We start from the raw sequence: 9,318 nt of genomic DNA, 5'->3' as shown, positions 1-9,318 counted from the left end.
AAAAAAAAAAAAAAAAAAAAAAAAAAATCAGACACATGCAGAGTCACTGAACTCCCAGTTCCCTGAGGGATACAGATAAAGACCTGACACACATTCCTAAGTTGTTTTTATAGGAAGCTGACCCCTGCCAGATGGAAACTGCTGACTTCAAGAACACAAACCCTAGACCAGTTGAAACCAGAAGGTTGATGATGCTTGAACCTTCACCTTGATGCCAACCAATCTGAGAACCATGCACAAGAGTATCACATACCCTGTGGCCCCTCCCTCCCAGTGCCTTTAAAACCTCTTCCCTGAAAGCCATCAGGGAGTTTAAGTCTTTTGAGCTTGAGCTGCCCATTCTCCTTGCTTGGTGCCCTGCAGTAAATGCTGCACTTTCCTTCACCACAACCTGGTGTCAGTAGATTGGTTTTACTGCACGTGGGCGAGTAGACGCAAGTTTGGTTCAGTAACAAGGACCCTTCTCACTTCTTGGGAAAGGGACACTTTACTTGTCTGGAGGGATACATGCGACTGTTCTCAGTCAAGAAGGAAGCACAGATTTCTTTAATGTAACACTTAAGATGCTCAGGTGGGCCTGGAATTGTATCCTGATTCTGCCACATATTACTTAAGCAGCTACCGTAAAAGCAGATTCATTTACGCAAAAAAAATATCTTTGAGTGCCTACTCACATGACAAGCATTGTGAAAGGTACTAAAAATCGAGTTATGAAAAGAAAAAAGGAAGACACAGACCCTGTCCCCACAGAGGATATAGTCTTATGGGGGAGGTAGTCATTAATTGCACACTAATTTTCTTCAATACATATAGCACAGCTGTGATGGGTGAGTGGCACTGGGGCCTAGTTTGAGCTTGGGTTCCACTGATAATAAGCACTTAGCTCTCAGGACTGATATAGGTGTAAAGTGAAAAGTGATATAGGTGTAAAGTGAAATGATGCATGCAAAGTGTTTAGCGCGGTGGCTGGCAAAATGCGTGATGGAATCGTTCACTATTTACATAATGTTGATACCAATGATGCTTTTACCTCTCCATCAATGCCTCTGTGGAGAAAACAAATGCAATAAGCATCCTCATCTACCAACACGTCCTTTTTTTTTTTTCCCCTGATTCTCAAGCTGGACTTTCCCTGCACATGTGCAAAACTAATTTTTATCTTCAATTCACGTTCAAATGAAATGTCCTGTACAACAAAAAGTGAGGTATGGTGGGGACCTCTTGCTCAACGGCTGAATTCCTACCATTTGCAAAGTGACCTCTAATCATTTGCTAAGGACCAGCTGCTTCTGTGGAAATTCTCAAGCTGTGAGGCATGTGGCCCCTATTTGAGTCCATGTGGCATCCTTCTCTTTTTTCTGGATTCTTCAGGCTGTCTGCAAGCTCACCTGTCAGAAGTGGAGCCACAGATGGGAAAGACAGGCAAAGTGGAGTGAACAGAAAAGCATGGTGGGGGCGACGTTGCCCCTGAGAGCATCCTGCTCCTTTTCCCTTGTAGCTTGTAAGACTGAGGGAATTAAATCACAGAGGAAGAACAAGACAAATCCACAGCTTATTTAACATGTCTATGTGTTTGTCTACTTAATCACTGGAAGGATATAGGTTTTAGATTTAGATGAACTTGGATTGAAGCTTACTTCCCTTTTCTAAATCTGTTTTCTCACCTTTAAAATGAAGATAATGTGCCTTTCCCAAGTGGCGATTAACATGCAACATATATAAAGGTCCTTATACATAATAACTACTCAGTAAATGTCATCCCCCTTCCTTCATGCTCAAAGTTTACCTCTTCTCTCTATACTCTATCTGACATCAGATGTTAAACTCTCCAAAAGAACTCAAAACAACTTCCAATTCCCCCACTACAGCGATACATAAATATACATTTCCATATAAGAAAGAGAAGGGAGACGAAGTGCTAAGGTTTATACATAGGTAAAATTTTATGCAATGTGACTGTGTAATCTTTATATAGCCAAGAATACACATTCTTCTGAGGCACACTTGGAATGTCTATAAAGATTTATCGTACATGATGTCACAAAAGAGACCTCCATAAATTCCAAAGAATTAACCACATATAGACATATGTTCTTTGATCACAATACAATAAGATACAAAACAAAATAATAAATTTAAAAATTATAATTCTGGAAACTCAATAACCCACTAATAATAAACCATGGATTAAAGGGGCACTGATAAGAGTAATTATCATATGCTTAGAGCTGAACAAGTAAAAGACACCACATCCAAGCTAAAGCATTATCTAGAGGGAAATTTGTAGCTTGGCTGCATTGATTACAAAATGTGAGGGCATGAAGGTAAGTGAGCTAAGTCAAGCAGAAGAATGCGAATCCATCATATCCTGCAGGACCTTATTATTATCAAATAGAAATAAGCATATTTACATGAAGCTATTAGAAAATAAGATATATGGTGATTATAACTCGTGAGTTATAATTCATTGAGTTCAAGCAAGGTAGAGCATGTGCCAGTAAATCACTTGGCATGAATTAGTCTTGACTTCATTACAGTACTGCAATATTTACAAATAAGGAAATGGAGGCTCGGAGATTTTAAATAACAGCTAGCAAATGGTGGGGTTTTACATGAAGCTCACATTTTATTCTGATGTGTTTTTTCCAATCTGCCACATCACATTGACATCCCTGGACTACAGGACCCAGCCTATGTGGTTGTCAAGAGAGTGCTGTCCATTGTTAGGATGCAGAATCAGTCATTGCTGCAGTGATGAGGGAACGTTTCCTGGTGCAGAAAGTCTGAAATGGGCCTCAAAAGACTGCTTGAAGCTGGAGAGTTAGGAAGAAGGACATTACAAGCAAATTGCATAGCTGTGCCTGTAAACTTTCAAGACCTCAGTTACCCTGTCCACAGATCCAATACTAACATTTGCTTCAGGATAGGGACGGGATTGTATAATAAATCAAGGTAATATGAATGCAGATAGTAGGCTCCAGGGAACTGTTACGATTACTCCAGAGATAATGATTACCAAGTGTTTTAAACTCCTCGAAAGGAAGGTGACGTGGAAACACACACAGGGCCATTGTGATCCTTGGGATCGGAGTGTGGGATCAAGGCTGGGGTGCCTGGAACTTAAATGAAGGCATATGTGCAGAAGACAGCAAAGCAAAGGGAACAACTTAAAGCTGGTATAACTCTGGTCTATTTGAAAACTTGGCATTTCAAAATACATACTTAATTTCATTTCAAGAAAATGCCAGAATCTGAAGAATGTTAGGAACTCTTTAAAGGGAAAGAAAAAGGACAGTTTTTCCTATGTTAAATATCTTGTTTTGCTTTTTAAAAAAAAAATGCAGGCTCAATTTTCAAACTTCAGCTGCAAGAATTAAACCAGAAGGAATCTTTAGCATCAATCAAGCACTGAATAGTTTGACTTAGGATTTGTGGGTAAGAAAAAGTGGCAGGAAAGTATTTTAAGTGCTTAGTTTTTACACTTTAGAATGTTCTTTCAAATGTAAATCTACATATACAAATAAATATAAATGTATATATCCTCCAAATAATCTCTCTTCTAGTAGGTGTCATTATCCTCATTTTACAGATTAAATCAGACAGTATATACGAATGTGTCGGACATCTCAGGGCTTTTATGCAAAGGTCCTCTATCATGATTTCAGTTGTACTGATGGCGAATCTAGGTTAAAGGATTTAAGCAGGTTTTACAAGACCGTGAAGCTGGAGAAAGGAAGGAACTGAAACGCAAACCTGTTGTTCAGATTTGTAAAACCACCCCGTTCTGCTTCCCTAGGTAAATGCACTCCCCCGCTCTCCAAGAAGCTAATTTTCTGCAATATTCTCTCCCCTCAAATCACCAGTACTCCCCCTCACTCCCACATGTAGCTGATGACTTCATATTTTTAGAACACAACAGAAGCAGATAAGAGCAAGTTCATCCTCCCATCCCCCAAGCCACTCCCCTGCCTGAATCCACACACGTGCTACCTGCTTCCAGGGCAGCAGCCGAGCCGGAGTCCACTCTAGCGCAACCTAAGCCCTTTTATGGCGTATCTTAACCATTCTTGCTTTGGGCAGTATCAGCTCCCTTTTACTCTCAGTTTTCTCTTTCTCCTGGATCCTTCACTTGGGCATGCAAACATGCCTTAATAACCCTCATCTCTTTGCCAGAGCTGCTCCAGGTCTTTGCTCCAAACCTGCCAACCCCCCAAACTTTAGCAGGAGTGAACCTAAATCTTTAAGTTAAAGGGTCCAGAGATAAGAAAGGAAGCTACACACACACACACGAAAAGAAAAAAGCAAGGACTTCCCTGGCGGTCCAGTGGTTAAGACTCCCCCGACCAATGCAGGGGGTGCAGGTTTGATCCCTGGTCAGTGACTTAACATCTCACATGCCTTGTGGACAAAAAACCAAAACATAAAACAGAAGCAATATTGTAACAAACTCAATAAAGACTTTAAAAATGGTCCACAACACAAATATCTTTAAAAAAGAAAAACAGATGGCAACAGCTGGGACCAAGATGGCAAAAAATCTGACTTCCACCGGAGGCTGAGCCTCATTATGTACTGATTTTCCTACATTAGCATATTAAATGATAACCTCCCAGCAGCCATGGCCAGACATTAAGGACCAAAAAAGGATAAAAAGGGGGTGGCACCCTATTCCCTCTAAAAAGCTCTGCCCCTCCCCCAGTAGACTAATGCATTAGCCTCGCTCCTCCTCCCTTTTTTTTTTATGTGCGCCTTTCACTGTTGCGGCCTCTCCCGTTGAGGAGCACAGGCTCTGGGCACGTAGGCTCAGCCGCCATGGCTCATGGGCCCAGCCGCTCCGCAGCATGTGGGATCTTCCAGGACCGGGGCACCAACCCGTGGCCCCTGCATCGGCAGGCGGACTCCCAACCACTGCGCCACTGGGGAAGCCCTCCTCCCTTTGTCTTTACTCGTTAAAATTAAATCCTTCCCCCAGTGTGAGGGAGAAGTTGATCTGTGAACTTTGTTCTCGATTCTCCATTCTTTGGCCACTGAATAAAGCTTGTGCTGTGTCGATCTCAGCTTTAGTTTCCTTATGCACCTACTCAAACCCAAACAGAAAAAGAACGCTCCTCGGTGGAGGCAGAGAGCCTCGCCCGGATAGGGTCCATACACTTAATTCAGTAACAATTTTACAAAACAACTAACAAACAAAGCAAACAATAAAACTGGATTCCGTTTCCGTTGTTGCTACTGCCCTGAGTCTCTGTTTCTCGGCTTTGTCGCCTCCTCAGTACCAGCCCCTCCTTGTTTTCCTAATCCTTCACTGTCTGTGTTTATAGTTTGCCCCCTGGTTCTGCCATTCCTGTTTTCTAATTGTTGGGAGCCCTGGGGCTCTATCAACCTGAGTTCCATTCTCTTCATCACCTGCAGCAAGATCTTTTTCTAGATGCTCTCACTCAAACCCATGGCAGGAACTATTAGTGATAGGCTCAGTGATTCCCACGTCTGTATGTCTAACCTTTTAGCAAAACTACTTTCATGTCGTGCTCCACATCTCCTGGGCTAAGAGGTGGCTCAAACTTTTTAGAGCTGAAACAAAACCTTCCACCCCCATGGTCCCACCTCCTGACAAAGCATCTCTTGCTCAGTACTTACTCATCTCAGTAATGGCACCACCGTGTGAGGATTCCCTGAAGATACTCAGTCTTGGTCAGGCAGGTTGGGACCTGGGACCTGGGACCCTTTGTGGCAGTGCTTGCATCTGGACAAAGTCTCCTCCAGCAACAGATACAAAGAAGCTATAAGGGACTAAAAATAACTGCGCTCATGAGCAGCTGAGGCAAATCGTGAACAATAAGATACAAAAAGATACAATAAGATACAACTGCCACTTCTGAGGTGCCAGGAGCTAAAGCAGGGTACTGTGCAGTAATCCCTGCACTCAACGCCACCAAAGAGGAAGACAGACCTCCTAAGCCACCCCTCCGGCCTGACCCATGGATCTGCCCCCACCCTCACCCCATTTAAGGGACCCGCTCAACCCCTACCCTCGGGGAGGGAGCAAGGGAACCTGTTACTTGTTTTCGCTCCCTACTGCTGCAGCTGTGGGTCGTAATAAAGCCTGGCCTGAATTTCTTGTCTGGCCTCTTGTCAGTTTCTGTTGATTAAAGAGTGCAAGGACCCAGGTGGGTCACATTGGGGGCCATCCTATTGCCATCTTGCCCTCACCCACCAAAGAGAATCAATCAGCCTTTCTCATGGGCTCTGTCAAATATGATCACTTTAATTATTTCACTGTTGCATTCATGTCTGAGCCATGATCATTTCTGTCTTGAGCTACAGCCAAGACTTCCTAAATGGTCGCCCTTCTTTCCCTTTTGTTCTGCCTGCTGTTGATTGTCCTAAAGTGGGTGTAATTGTCCTAACAGGTGAAACAAATCATGCTTCTCCCCCATGGAAAACATTGTGTGGGCAGCCTCTGCCGACTGGCATGAAGTTCAACCTCCCCCACCCCACCCCACCCCCGCCCCGCCCCACCCCGGTTTTTACCAAGTTCAAGACCCCTGCATGATTTGCGTCTACCTTGCTCTCCATCATTCTCTCCACCATGTGCACTTGTCTCCAGCCACCCAGCTACGTCAGACTCCCATCCATCCCTAAACACACCTATTCTCCACCCTTCAGGTTCTTTCTGGTTAGCACTCACTTTTGCTAGATCCACTTTCTCCCCCTTGGCCTCCTGTTTTGAACAATTAAGTATCAGCTCAAGTGCCAGTGTCTCAGAGATTCCAGCTCTCCCTTCCCCAGTAAAATATCACTCACTCCATTTTCTAAATCATTTTCTAGCACATTGATCAGTGTTTTCCTTTTTTGTCTGATGCATATCATTATCTAAAATCCTTTTTTTTTTTTTTTGGTGTATTTGTTTTCTTTTTTCTTTCCAGCGGCACATGAATTTTGCAAAGACCCGGGCTCTGGCTTTGATAGCTGTTCTATCCCCCACAGTCTGTGACAGTGCCTTGCACTCAGTCAGTTCCCAAAGAGTATTTGTGTTACTGACTGGCTGTCAGCTCAAAGGAAAGGGGAAAAAAATTATTTGGTACAGACTTTACCACAAATTTGCAAAGAGATGATATAAAGCCGATGTGAGGAAAACAGTGAGCAGTACAAAATACGTAACTAAGTGTTAAAATACAACATATGTATGTTGAATCCTATAAGGAATATGCTTATTTGATGAAGATGGAAATGAACTGAAGTCTAGGATTTATGCTTTCAGAGAAATATAGCAATTATTTGTCTTCCTTTCTGCCATAGTATGGGGATCTTATACTCCCTAATATGCCCAAAGACAAATTCAATACAAATTGGTCAGTACAGTGAAAAAGTGTGAGCATTGCAGGAAGAAAAACCTGACATTGAGCCTTAGCTCAGCCATGTACCAATTCTGGCAGTTTTCCTTATTTCTTGGACCCTCAGCTTTCTCATCCTATGAGACTGCTTTCAAGATTAAATGAGGTGGTACACCAAATGCAGTGCTTGCCTTATGACCAGTCTCCACAAACTACAGTTAGCAGTATCTGGAATAATATCTTCAAATATTACAATGGATATAAAATCTGCAATAATTCCAATAATTCATCCATAAACAGGATAAAGTTTCTGGATATACAAGGCAAATGAATTGTATTTAGAGTGACAGAAAAACAATTTTAAGAAAAACCATAAAACAAGCACAAGACAAACAAAGATGCTAACCCAGGTCTTAATTGCAATTCTGGTTTATGTATAATCTCAAGGAAAGGAGTTTTCACAACTGAAGTATGAGGAACAATGTATTCACATTGTAGCCCCTGACCATCTGCTGTCACTGTCATTATGTCCTACCATTGATACATTCTGTTACCTACATTTCTGCCCAACCCTTGATCCGTTTTCAGGATAGACTCCTCTTAAGAAGCTGCATTTACCACCTCCAGAAACAGAATCCTAGGGCTGGATGCAGGACACTGTCCCTGGTGTAGACTTCTCAGGGAAATCAGCACAACTGTGCTGCTGGATCTCACAAATTAGCAGTAGCAATTTTTCACAGGGCATTGGAGGAATCAAGCCTCCTCTGCAAGATAATTCATATGCAAAGTGAGCACGTTCCCTGGCATTCTGAGAAGGAACATTACTTCCCTCTATCAAGATGTAAACAAAGACTAACAAACAACCACAAATGTTAAAATAACTGAGGTCAACAATACATCAGCACAAAACAACGTCCAAGAATAATAGATGTATAAATGCCTACACATTGTGCCTTAACAGTTCCACTCCCACGAAAGTAAATGACCCTGTAGTTATTCTCACACAAGTGTACCAAGATAAATTTGTAAGGACTGTACTATTTTTGAAATATGAAAACCTAACGGATATCAAGCTGATTGGCCAAAACTCAATAAAATAGTGGTGAGACCATATAATGGAATTTTAAGCAGCTATTAAAAAAAATAAGGCAAAGGTACATGTGATGATAGGAACATTTTTAAAAATACGCATTTTTTGACATGTATATGATTATGCTTGTATATGTAGAGAAATAGCTGGTAAAAAAACATGGAAAAACACTAAAAATAACCACTTCCATTTTATATATGTTTAAAATATATTATATATAGTTTGTGTGTGTGTAAATGTATTATATGTGGTTTCTTCCATAGAGTGAGTTCAGCCTTTCTTTTTCTTGTCCTCATAAAGTCCTTAATTTAAAAGAGTAAACAGTTTTTTGATGGATATATGTACCTAGACCAGTTCAGTCTTCTCAGACCATCTAATAAATATTCTAGATAAGTACCATCCCCCATTTACAAAATCTTGCGAGCATATGGCATGTGATGGTGCCAAAACGAGTACAAAAGGAGTAGAAATCCCAAAACTAAATTCTCAGGAATTAACATCGCCTTCTAGAATCTCATGTGGCAAAGAGCACGGAACCAAAGGCTGGCTGACTATTGACTCAATCAAAAGCCTCACTTGAATCAAAACAGTACTTAAGATTTGCATATAAGGTGGGGATGAAAGTTTTCCTGTCAACATCATGCTCAAATTTATCTCAGAAACTCCTATATTTCCTGGAACTAAAAAACAAGTTTAACTTGTAGCTACTACATTCTTTTAACCATAAAATTTTCCAAAGTAAATTTCTTTTTTTTTCCCCAGTGACTTGCATTATTCGTCTTCAGACGCATTATACTTATTTTTGTTGGCAGAGATTATCGGTGGCTTCTAATATGATTTTCCTCTACAATCCCTTAGTTTCTACACATACTATACTCCTAATTCTTCCTCTCAAGG

General features: G+C 41.4%; 1 protein-coding gene across 1 annotated transcript in view; it reads right to left on the bottom strand.

Moving 5' to 3' along the window:
* Positions 1-9,318, bottom strand: part of CNTNAP5 (contactin associated protein family member 5) — an 884,418-nt gene that overhangs the window by 519,024 nt on the left and 356,076 nt on the right. The window lies entirely within an intron of this gene.

This window comes from Lipotes vexillifer, unplaced genomic scaffold (assembly GCF_000442215.2).
Source record: "Lipotes vexillifer unplaced genomic scaffold, Lipotes_vexillifer_v1.1 scaffold3, whole genome shotgun sequence".
Taxonomy (NCBI): Eukaryota; Metazoa; Chordata; class Mammalia; order Artiodactyla; family Lipotidae; genus Lipotes; species Lipotes vexillifer.
Note: the sequence above shows the minus strand (reverse complement) of the source record. Positions and strands in the feature narration are given on the sequence as shown.